Genomic DNA, 13940 nt, shown 5'->3' with positions numbered 1-13940 from the left:
GTATTAAATATTGGGTACTTGAGAGGAGTTAACTTCTGGTTGAACACATTGCCTTATGGGATCCAATTCTCAGTACACTTTATGAAATGTCGGCTGCATCTGAAATCTCATACTTCCCTAGTAGATGAAAAAGCATGTGACAAGTATGTGCTAATTCATGATAGTCACAAAAAAATAGGCAAACAGTCTCTGGATGCTTCCAGTGAGGTTCTGAAGTGTGCATATGATGGATACTTTATCCCATGAGGCCACAGGAGAGGATTTATGAATGACAGTGAATTGACACAATTAATGCTTGTAGGTAATGATGGTGTCAACATGACAGATGTAGTACGTCCAGATTACATTCATATTACACACTCATACCATATAGAATATACTTTTTTATTTTAGCAGTTGTGAAGCAATTACTCATTCAAAATAAGTGCCTACGCTAGATTATTTGATTTTGGACGCAGCCTAACACCAAGGCTGCATTTATTTGATCAAAAAGCCAGCAAAAACTATAATATTGTAAAATATTACATAACTGTTTTCAATTTTAATACATTATCAAATGTATTCCTGTGATGCAAAGTTTTTAGCATCATTACTCCAGTCTTGTGTCACATGACCCTTCAGAAATCATTCTGATATGCTAATTTGCTGCGTTTCTAATCAATGTTGAAAACGTAATATTTTTGTGGAAACCTTAATTTTTTCCAAGAATCTTTGATGAATATAAAGTTTTAAAAGGACAGCATTTATTTGAAACCGAAATCTTTTCTAACATTATAAATGTCTTTACTGTAACTTTTGATAAATTGAATGCATCCTTGCTGAAAAAAATATATTAATTTGAAATCATTCAAACTGACCCTAAGCTTTAGACTGATAGTCTATACTGAGCACAATAAACATGCTATGGTCTGCTCAGTATATGGGAGTATATTATTAACCATTTTGACATTATTTAGATTTCTTCATAACATCTATCTCTCAGCAACTCTAAAGACACCACATATCAGCTGTTTGAGTTTGTGTACAACTGGTCAATCAGGGTTTCTGTTAGTAGATGAAGACAAAATGGAGACCAGAAACTTCTGAAGCTTTTTTTGTTTTTAGCTAGATGGCACCAGAGAGCTTTTCTATTGACAACTATTCCTCCTGTGCTGTTTAATCTACACTTCCACCTCCTAAAATTAATGTATTTCATTCTGTGAATGACTCAATTATGTTTTTGTTTTTTTTGTATACTTTGCAGTATCAAGCACAATAGTCTTTGTTAAATCGGGTGAATCTAACGCAGCAGCGGATGAAGATCTCAGACGGAGGGGTTTCCACTGAACAACTGAGGGTTTACCAATCCTTCATTGTCTAATGTGATTCACAGATAGAAAACAGAGCTAAACCTGAAACACAATTACCTCACTACTTGCTGGAATCTGGAATTAGTGTCTCCCCAGAGAAAATATCTCATTTATAGCAGAACATATAAATAATGTGGCCACTTTTCTCATTTCCATTAGGTTTCAACCGTCTGGACTCAGGTGTGTATTTTCAGAAAACAAAACACTGATTGCAATAATAGGCTATGAGTTTCTTTTCCCAATTGTTTTGTACTCTTTAGCAGCTGACTAAAACTTTTTCTTGATAGATGTTTGGTCAACATGTGAATAACGAAATTATTATTTGTAATGCAATAATCCTGCTTCCTCACTTGCCATTTAACTCATTTAAACCATATAACATCCATATAAAATGTGATTGATTATACTGTGAAGTCTGAATATTGTTTAAAATGCTGTGAGAGGATATAAACCAAATTGTAGACGAGTAAAAACCATGTCAATGTTTGATTTGAAAGGTTATAAGTATAGATTTCACTGCATGCTTGAAGCCAATTTGAACCTAGAATTAAAAATATAATTGATTTTTGGATTTCCTTCCACATCTCTGACATAAAACCTTTTGTATACGGTTATAGACATTTGTTTTCTTTCACCCATGAAAATCATAAGCATGCTTTTATAAAAATAAATCACACAACTTAAACTTGAAATATATTTGAAATAATTTTATTACAATTTTGTTCTTGAAACAAAACAAAAAAACGTTATCCAAAATAAAATAAAATATTAAATATATTCCCCCCCCCCCCCCCCCCCGCTATAGCCAAGAAAACATTTCACATTTTCATTGTACTAAAATAACTAAAACTGAAATAAAAATTAATCAAAAACATACATACTTCAAAAACAAAAACTGTTAATAATGAAACACGCAACACAATTACTCAAACTTTTAACTAAAATAAAAACAAAAGCAAAGTATAAAAATAATACTAAAATAATACCAAGGGTACAGTGAAGATGTCAGACTATAATTTTGATATACAGTTTACGGTACCATGTCATAAAACATACTTTGATATACAGTTTACGGTACCATGTCATAAAACATACTTTGATATACAGTTTACCAAAAAAACATGATTATACTTTTTGTTAATGTGACACATTTAACATTTAAATACACTTTTTCAAAACTCCCAAAAGCTGACAACCGCAAAAGAAAAGCATTAAGGTTGTTGAGCATTTAAAAGTTTTAATGTTTTATTGATCCTTTCTCAGCATCCAACTAATTCATTGGTAAGTCCATAAATAAGTGCACTTTTTCCATTAAAATTTCATTTCCTCTCTTCTGCGGTTTCGTTTAGAAGTTTTCCTGATTTACTCTGGGAATGCACTATGGCTCCATTGCTAATATTTTTGGCTTATGATATAAATTGCTTGCTTTTCCTCATTTGTACGTCGCTGTGGATAAAAGCATGTGCTAAATGAATAAATGCAAATGTAAATCTTGACAAAGAACCTCCAGACAAGACGGGACCAGTTTGTCTGTTCGTTTAAAGGCTGAAATATCAGTGTGTGTTTGATGATGCTGTCACTGTCCCAGAGACTCTTGTGACAAGCGGCCATTTCCCAAGGCTGGATGTGGCTCTTCTTAAACGACACCCCCGCTTCCCTCATTACATTTATTCCTTCATCTGTAAACACGCACACATACACAAAGACAAAAAAATAGGAGTCTGCATGTGCAATTGTAAAAGGACAGATTTGGAGTGAATTATTGGGATCGTAAAAGCAAGGTTGTGTAATATAGAGAAATATTCCATTATATTAATTCACACCAAAAAATTTTATTCTGTCATTATTTACTCGAGTTTCTTACAAGTTTAGAACAACTTGAAGATATTTTGAAGACTTTTGGCAAACCAAACTTTTCCCATTGACTTTCATATATTTTTAGTCAATGGGGTCCAGCAACTGTTTGGTTGCCAACGTTCTTCAAAATATCTTCTTTAGTGTTCAGCAGAAGAAAGAAACTCATTAGAACAACTTGAGGGTGAGTAAATAATGACAGAATGTAAATTTTTGGGTGAACTATCCCATTAAGGTCTTCCTCTCAGTATAATTAATCTCAGAGCTGACCTTTCTGGACGAGAAAACCTCTGTGCGCGTGTATTATTGTATTTCCATTTGATTTATTAAACCACAGCCTGTACAAATGAAGCTCCAAATCATCGGAGGATACGGAGAGCAAAACAGGTGTTTACACTGAAACACACACACACACACACACACACACACACACACACACACACACACACACACACACACACACACACACACACACACACACACACACACACACACACACACACACACACACACACACACACACACACACACACACACACAACATATTGCTTATAATGAGTCATTCTGTTTGGGAATACAAATCTAATTTTTCTGTTGGAAGCTTTCTGCTGTGATTAACCTTTCAGACTAGATGCAAAGCGCTCTGAGTATGTGGGTGGTGATGTTTTAACATTATTTTAGTCACATCTGGGTTTAAATTTGAATTAAGGCCATGTGGGTTCGTTGGAAATGTGGACTGCAGATTATTGGCACTAAAGGAATGCATTATTATGAAATCTGTCTTATAAAACAGATAGTTCTGACTCACTGTCAAATGCACACACACTTGCTTTTTAACCATAAATGTCTTAATTTTAGGCCAAACTCAAAAAAATATTTATTTAGGCCTAAATTTAAGATTTATGTTTTTTAATTGCCTATAAACAAACTTATAAACTTACTCTGAAGTATATTTGTCAGTCAAAAAAAAAAAAAAAAACTATTTGCATAGGTTTAAAAATAATATATCATATTTTTGAAATGCATTTATTCAAATTCCTTAGAATCATAAATCTGTTATGAGAATTATCACCCAGAAATGAGAATGAATTACTCCTCCCTCATGTTGTTCCAAACCCGTAAGACTTTTATTCATCTTCAGAACACAAATGAAGATCTTTTTGATGAAATCACGCAACTGACACTTTCCAAAAAGTAAAAAAAAAGAGATCATAAAACGAATCAATATGAATTGAGCGGTTTAGTGCAAATTTTTCTGAAGAGACTTGCTCGCTTAACTTGATGAACAGATTGAATTTAGACTTTTATTCACATAAACATTAATAAACTCACACATGAGTGGTGGTAAACGAAAGCTTGTGCATATTCTCTTGACGTGCGAGAACCAATGAGGTTCATTCTCGTGTTACGCATCACGCTTGAGCTTCTGCAAGAACCAATGAGGTTCATTCTGGTGTTACGCATCACGTTTGAGCTTCTGCAAGAACCAATGGGGTTAATTCTCGTGTTACGCATCACGCTTGAGCTTCTGCAAGAACCAATGAGGCTCATTCTCGTGTTACGCATCACGCTTGAGCTTCTGCAAGAACCAATGAGGCTCATTCTCGTGTTACGCATCACGCTTGAGCTTCTGCAAGAACCAATGAGGCTCATTCTCGTGTTACGCATCACGTTTGAGCTTCTGCAAGAACCAATGAGGTTCATTCTCGTGTTACGCATCACGCTTGAGCTTCTGCAAGAACCAATGAGGCTCATTCTCGTGTTACGCATCACGCTTGAGCTTCTGCAAGAACCAATGAGGCTCATTCTCGTGTTACGCATCACGCTTGAGCTTCTGCAAGAACCAATGAGGCTCATTCTCGTGTTACGCATCACGTTTGAGCTTCTGCAAGAACCAATGGGGTTCATTCTCGTGTTACGCATCACGCTTGAGCTTCTGCAAGAACCAATGAGGCTCATTCTCGTGTTACGCATCACGCTTGAGCTTCTGCAAGAACCAATGAGGTTCATTCTCGTGTTACGCATCACGCTTGAGCTTCTGCAAGAACCAATGAGGATCATTCTCGTGTTACGCATCACGCTTGAGCTTCTGCAAGAACCAATGAGGCTCATTCTCGTGTTACGCATCACGCTTGAGCTTCTGCAAGAACCAATGAGGCTCATTCTCGTGTTACGCATCACGTTTGAGCTTCTGCAAGAACCAATGGGGTTCATTCTCGTGTTACGCATCACGCTTGAGCTTCTGCAAGAACCAATGAGGCTCATTCTCGTGTTACGCATCACGCTTGAGCTTCTGCAAGAACCAATGAGGTTCATTCTCGTGTTACGCATCACGCTTGAGCTTCTGCAAGAACCAATGAGGATCATTCTCGTGTTACGCATCACGCTTGAGCTTCTGCAAGAACCAATGAGGCTCATTCTCGTGTTACGCATCACGCTTGAGCTTCTGCAAGAACCAATGAGGCTCATTCTCGTGTTACGCATCACGTTTGAGCTTCTGCAAGAACCAATGGGGTTCATTCTCGTGTTACGCATCACGCTTGAGCTTCTGCAAGAACCAATGAGGCTCATTCTCGTGTTACGCATCACGCTTGAGCTTCTGCAAGAACCAATGAGGTTCATTCTCGTGTTACGCATCACGCTTGAGCTTCTGCAAGAACCAATGAGGATCATTCTCGTGTTACGCATCACGTTTGAGCTTCAGCAAGAACCAACGAGGCTCATTCTCGTGTTACGCATCACGCTTGAGCTTCTGCAAGAACCAATGAGGCTCATTCTCGTGTTACGCATCACGCTTGAGCTTCTGCAAGAACCAATGAGGATCATTCTCGTGTTACGCATCACGCTTGAGCTTCTGCAAGAACCAATGAGGATCATTCTCGTGTTACGCATCACGCTTGAGCTTCTGCAAGAACCAATGAGGCTCATTCTCGTGTTACGCATCACGCTTGAGCTTCTGCACGAACCAATGAGGCTCATTCTCGTGTTACGCATCACGCTTGAGCTTCTGCACGAACCAATGAGGCTCATTCTCGTGTTACGCATCACGCTTGAGCTTCTGCACGAACCAATGAGGCTCATTCTCGTGTTACGCATCACGTTTGAGCTTCTGCAAGAACCAATGAGGTTCATTCTCGTGTTACGCATCACGTTTGAGCTTCTGCAAGAACCAATGAGGTTCATTCTCGTGTTACGCATCACGTTTGAGCTTCAGCAAGAACCAATGAGGTTCATTCTCGTGTTACGCATCACGTTTGAGCTTCTGCAAGAACCAATGAGGTTCATTCTCGTGTTACGCATCACGTTAGAGCTTCTGCAAGAACCAATGAGGTTCATTCTCGTGTTACGCATCACGCTTGAGCTTCTGCAAGAACCAATGGGGTTCAATCTCGTGTTACGCATCACGCTTGAGCTTCTGCAAGAACCAATGAGGCTCATTCTCGTGTTACGCATCACGCTTGAGCTTCTGCAAGAACCAATGAGGCTCATTCTCGTGTTACGCATCACGCTTGAGCTTCAGCAAGAACCAATGAGGCTCATTCTCGTGTTACGCATCACGCTTGAGCTTCAGCAAGAACCAATGGGGTTCATTCTCGTGTAACGCATCACGCTTGAGCTTCTGCAAGAACCAATGAGGCTCATTCTCGTGTTACGCATCACGCTTGAGCTTCAGCAAGAACCAATGGGGTTCATTCTCGTGTTACGCATCACGCTTGAGCTTCTGCAAGAACCAATGGGGTTCATTCTCGTGTTACGCATCACGCTTGAGCTTCTGCAAGAACCAATGAGGCTCATTCTCGTGTTACGCATCACGCTTGAGCTTCTGCAAGAACCAATGAGGCTCATTCTCGTGTTACGCATCACGCTTGAGCTTCTGCAAGAACCAATGAGGCTCATTCTCGTGTTACGCATCACGCTTGAGCTTCTGCAAGAACCAATGAGGATCATTCTCGTGTTACGCATCACGCTTGAGCTTCTGCAAGAACCAATGAGGCTCATTCTCGTGTTACGCATCACGCTTGAGCTTCTGCAAGAACCAATGAGGATCATTCTCGTGTTACGCATCACGCTTGAGCTTCTGCAAGAACCAATGAGGATCATTCTCGTGTTACGCATCACGCTTGAGCTTCTGCAAGAACCAATGAGGCTCATTCTCGTGTTACGCATCACGCTTGAGCTTCTGCAAGAACCAATGAGGATCATTCTCGTGTTACGCATCACGCTTGAGCTTCTGCCAGAACCAATGAGGTTCATTCTCGTGTTACGCATCACGCTTGAGCTTCTGCAAGAACCAATGAGGCTCATTCTCGTGTTACGCATCACGCTTGAGCTTCAGCAAGGGGTTTGCTCTTACACGTCAAGCAGGTATGATTTATGCTTTTGTTTATGTTCAGTGATCAATGTTTATATGTGATAAAAAACCTAAATTCAATCTGTTCATCATATAAAGCGATTGAGTCTCTTCATAAAATTTTGAGTAAATCGCCCGATTCATATGGATTTGTTTTGAGATCTCTTTATGAACTTTTTAAAGCGTCAAAGTTTCAATTGTGTAGCTGTCATGGAGGGACAAAAGATCTTCATTTGATGAACGAAAGTCTTCCAGGACTTTCCACTATCCCTATTATTCGAATCTTACCTTTAATGCAGTGTGTAATAAAGCTGCTTGTGAATGTAAAAGGTCTGCAAAGTTTTAGAGATCAAAGTGTGTGTGTATACTATTACTTGGCCAGTTTCTGGTATACTTCACAAATTCTGTTAGTCATTTTCGAACCCATTGCAAAACTTTTGATTGAAAATACTGTACTTTCATTTGCAACCTTTAATAACCTGACAGAAGAATGTTTATTCTGATTATTAAGTTGACCTATTTTTTAATTATTTCTGTCTTGTATTACATCACCCTTTTTCTCTAAAGAAATAATAACCTAAAAATGGTAACATCTAATTTTTAAAGCTTAAATCAGGTATAGCTATTTATGGTAAAAATGGCAGGTTGCCACTTTTTACAGTGTACGTTGATAAGATTTTCTGCCCTTCAGTTTTCTTAAATGTGTCATGTGTCCTATTCGAGCTGTTCCCTGTGAAGTGATGTTTATCATGAATGACTGGCATCTGTCACATGACTTCCTCAGGTCTCTAAAGGTCGACTCCTGTCACTGCGATGGTCTTCATCTCGCACTGCCACCGGCCCCAAGGACAGCAGATCCGCTCTGCTGCTCACACTCACACACATCAGAAGAGTGTGAGACTGAGAGATTCATTCGGCAGAAGATGTTAGGACAGATGTGGAAGTGGGAAATGAGTCATTTCAATATGAAATGCTGATTGTCCTTCATTGTTGTGATCCACAAGCGTAAATTTCATCGCTACAGTCCTTTTCCTCCAACAATTAGCACAACAAGATTTGCGGAACATGTAGGGATTGATGGTCTTGCATGGCTGGATAATTTTGTTAAGATTTGTTTTTGTGCATGATAACTAAAACAATTAAACCTCTCATTTTTTTTCTAAAGATGCAGCACTCTGTTCTCATCAAAATGGAGACAAATCATGCTTTTTTCCAAAATTTGGTTAGTATTGTTGTTTGGGATCAATAAAATATATATTTTTGATATTTGTGAAAGAAAATAATAATTTAATGGAGCAAGGATGCAATTAAATTTATCAAAAAAGATTTGTATTTCAAATAAATGCTGTTTTTTTTTTATCCATCAAAGAATCCTAAACACACACACACACACACACACGAATTTGTACACGATCGCACACAAATTCGAATGATTTCTGAAGGATCATGTGACACTGAAGACTGGAGTTATAATCATTATAAAATATATTCAAATAGAAATTCTTTATTTTTTACAATATTCACAGTTTGTATTTTAGATCAAATCAATGCAGCCTAGGTGAACATAAGAGACTTTCCCAAGTGAAAATGTTCCCTTGATGAAGCTCAACATCACCAACCCCAAACTTTTGAACGGTAGCCTAATTCCTTTATGTCCCGAGGAAGCTTGTTCAGATCATCCTTACCTGCTAATAAGTATATGAGCAAGTTCCATGTTTTAGACATGATACCATGTTTTGTTTTTGGACATGTCCTATGATAGAACCTTGGATTAACATAATAACTAAATATTGTAAAAATTCAGTAACACTGTATATGGTCTTATCTGAATTCTTAGAGCAACAAAACTGCCTACAAATGTGTACAGGACTAATGTGGCATGTGGAAAAAAAGTGCAATGCACAAGCTCACTAATGCTCAAAACAAGTGGTTCCCGGCCAGCCATTTCTATGTTGAATCATTTTAAGTGGTAATGCACCCATTATCAGAGTGGAGCTGGTCAGTGTAGAGTCTATCCATCTATTTTTACCTGCTGTGGTCAGCAGGCCCATTTAGCCATCCGGTAATGAGAGCTAATGAGCTGGCCCTCTCCACACAGCCCTGGGAAAATCACATAGCATCTGATTTGCACCACAACAATTCAATAGCCAAAGATTAAGCCTGGTCACCGGAGTCTCAGAGGCCGTTTACACCACACCGTTTTCAAGTAAAAACGGAAAACTGGGCATTCATTCACAAGACAACAAAGTTTTGGGGGCCGAAAAACGCAAACATTTACATTTAGTCATTTAGCAGATGCTTTTATCCAAAGCGACTTACAACTGAGGACTGCAGCAAGTGAGTCATTGTGAAGAGGCAAAAACAACGCAAGAAGTGCTCAAAATACAAAGTTCAGGCATTGCTCAGAGTAGCATAAGCCAGACAAGGGAGGATGAAAGGATTTTTATTTTTTTATATGTCAAGTGCTCACGGAAGAGATGAGTTTTCAGTTGTCTTTTGAATAGTTAGGGATTCTGCATTACGGTCGAGGTTAGGGAGATCATTCCACCAGCATGGAACCGTGAATGAGAATGTTCTGGAGAGTCATTTCGTGGCTCTTTGTGATGGTACCAAGGCAAACCTTTGAATACAGGTTTCAAAGTGATTTTTTTTTTTTTAAATGGTACCATAAAAATCAACAAAAACGCGAATTTGTGAAAGAGGTGACGTCATGCGCATGTGTATCACGTGTTCAATCTATAGTGTTTCTTTACAAAGTGACATCGCACACTACTGGCCCAGCAGCAGAATACAGCGTTTTTAGTCGTTTTTGCGATCAAAACCCAAAGGAAAAACGTTTCCGTTTTTTAGTAGGCTACATTGTTGTCTTGTAAACGTGCCCTGAATCTTCACATCATACCCGTTGAGCTGTGGAATCAGATCAAGAAATTTATATTTTGCATTTGGGAAAATCTGTAGGCCTATTGGTATTTAGGAAAAGAGCAACAAGTCTGTTCTATACTGACCATCGTATATAGCAGTATTAACCTATAGGGGTATACTGTTAGGGTACAGTACACTCTCAGAAAAGGGTACAAAGTGTGTCGGAAAACAAAGGCACTTTGTACCTTGAGGGTGCATATTGGTACCTTAAAGGATTGGTTCACTTTAAAAAAAAAAAGTCCTGATAATTTACTCACCCCCATGTCATCCAAGTTATCCATGTCTTTCTTTCTTCAGTCGAAAAGAAATTAAGGTTTTTGAGGAAAACATTCCAGGATTTTTCTCCATTTAATGGACTTCAATGGCAACCAAATATTCCAATGTTCAAAGAAGGTTCAAATGTCCGTCTCAATGCAGGTTACAGGAAGACAGGACAGGAAGCAAAGCTAACTTTGGATTCGGACATGCCTTGATGCCTTCCTCTGAAGGCAGCATTTTTTAATTTTCGGATGCAACCTATGAAAACTAATAAGACAGCAATGGAGACAACAAGGGAAACAGCAACTAAATACACAGGAATGGAAGATATAGGCACAACAAGACAAAATAAATTAGTTGATGAAACAGGTAATAATAATATTTGATTTTCACATTTCTAAGGCCTCTATCAAATCGAAAACCTGTTGTGCACAATCTACAGTATACATCTGTCATCTGATCGAAAGTTGACCTCTTTTGCAAGTAAAAGGCCTTTTAGTATTGTAAAATGTCCACCTTCAGGTCTTGGATCACGTGTCTTTTATCTTTTATTAACGTATTAACTTATTTTTTATAAAGAAAGCACTAGAATAGCTTTTATATTGTTAGTACTATTTCAAGATGAACACTTACTGGACTGAAGCAAATAGTTGTATGCATTTTATGTCAGTAATATATACTGATATAAACTCACTGTAGTAAACCTACCATCTCCGGGATAAACCTCTCTCTACAGCATGACTTCAATTCTGTACAGCAGTGGTTATTAGCTAATAAACTTCTCCTTAATAAATCAAAGTCCTACTCTTTATTGTTTCATAGAAAAGCCTTGGATATAGGTGAAAACAACCTTAATCTCTGTTATCTCGACTCCTCTCCTTTAGAGTCAACTGAGAACTTTAAATATCTTGGTGTTTGGCTGGAAACTGATTTATCTTTTAAAACTCATGTACAAGCAATGACAAACAAAATCAGCTCTCGTCTTAAAATACTTTATCAATCTATTAATTGTTTTAATTTTTTGGTCAGGAAAAGAATAGTCTTACAGCTCCTCCTGCCTATTTTGGACTACGTGGATATTATTTATCAAAACACTATTGCCTCTTGTTTGCATTCCATTGATGTGGTTTACAATAGTATTTGCCGTTTTGTTCTTCGCTGTCCCTTTAGGACACACCGCTGTGTGTTGTACAGACAGTTGTCCTGGTTGGCCCCTTCTGCCAGGAGACAGTCTCACTGGTTACATTTTATTTTTAAAAGTTTTTATTTTAATTATCCAGTTTATCTCAAGCAACACCTAGTGCTTTATAATTCGCTTTACAGTCTGCGACACAATGTTCAGATCTTTTTTGTTGTTCCTAGAGTTAAAAGACAGGTAGGGAAATATGCTTTTTGTTTTAAGGCTCCATATGATTGGAATAATCTTCCATTTTCTATCCGTTCTTTAACTTCACTTACAGCGTTTCGAAGGGCTATCGGGGAACATCTTCGGAACATTTGTCTTTGTTTCTAGTTTTGCTTGTTTGACTTTGGACTTTATTGGTCAAGTGTTTACTATTTTTCCTTTTTATGTCCTCATTTTTATTTATTTATTTATTATTATTATTGTTATTATCATCATCAATGTTCTTGTTTGTGTTCCTCTTAGTCCTTGACCTTGTGAAATGCTTGTCATGTGGTTGTTTTTCTGTCATGTCACTAGTGGGGTTCGTGCTGGGTGGGGTGGGGTTGAGCATTGTGAGCTGGTGTGGGTGTGTGTGCGTGTGTTTTGTCGTGCTGTCTTTGATTGTGATATTTGCTCTGCTGTTTAGGGTCTTTTTGCTTTGCTGTACTGGAGGACCCCCTTGAAAACGAGATGTTTCATCTCAAGGGGTTGATCCTCGCAATAAAGATATGTTAATAAATAAAATAAATAAATATTAAGATCTCATTGATTAAATGACAAGCTATCAGAAGTTACTTTCTGGCCATAAATATCAGCATATGCACAAAATTGCAGATATTTACTCAGTTTGGGCCTCTGAATAAAATGTAGGTGTTTTTTCCCCTCCATATTCTCCATAACTTAAAAGCCTTATGCCTTCCAAATCAAATAATAAGACACTACAATATCGACACCACTCAAATGTGAATCAAATATGATACAAAACATAAAACACATAACATAAACGGCCCCACTTCAAATTATTTTTTTTACTATTTCAGGCTTTACAGGGTTAATAGAATCACAAAAATCATAATGTTTCTTAATAGAGTTAACGTGGATAAATGAATATTTATTGTTAGCACCGGACTATATATAGCCAATTCCTAACAATAAATCTTCATATATAAATAGAGCATATTATGCAAATACAAGTTTTGGTGCATGAGTAATTTTCAATTAGTCATCTCCATTTTTGCATTTCCTCCTACTTAGTGTTGTAATGATATAAATCCAATGTGACAAATTAAGACCAAACACATAACATTTAGTGCATGCTTTTTGTCCGATTGTTTGTTATTGTTCCGTTCAGTTTGATTTCTGGCATTTCCAGGAAGATGGGATGTGCAACTGCAACTGATTACAAATGACACATGCATTAAGAGAAGCACATCAGCCACAGAAGAACACATAACAGCCTCTTCAGTTTCCTAAGCCAAGTAGAGCACTTCAACAATAACAACCTGGCCGACCAATCAGAGGAACTGGGCACTCGTTGACAATAACCTATTCTTAACTAAGCTTTAACCATGCTGTTAAGAAGCAAACGTTTGTACTAAACTTAACTTCAACCCTCACTTTAACCCTAATTCCATTCGTATTTACAACAGAAAAACACAAACCTAACTATTATATATATACTATTAACATATCTATATCTATCAAACCTTCATCATGGCTTGCAATGCATAAAAACACATGCACATGATAAACAAACGTAATATTTAGTGACAACGCATTGTCGCTGGCTCAAACACTCTCACACTGGCACTGGACCATCCTTATTTTTGAGCTCTGTCCACTTAGCTGTCTCTTTCAGATATTTATATCAGTTATAGTTTAATTGGTACAAACCAAACCATTTTTCCAGGCCAAAGAACAACTCAAAATAAATCTAATTTGACAGACAAGCCTAATTTTGGCAGCCAGAGTCCCATCTTATATAACGGCTTCTTTGGCATTTTCCTCTGACATTTATGATTCAAATGTCCAGAGCTGCCTT

Source organism: Phoxinus phoxinus, assembly GCF_949152265.1.
Source record: "Phoxinus phoxinus genome assembly, chromosome: 14".
NCBI lineage: Eukaryota > Metazoa > Chordata > Actinopteri > Cypriniformes > Leuciscidae > Phoxinus > Phoxinus phoxinus.
This window is presented reverse-complemented; position numbering follows the sequence as displayed.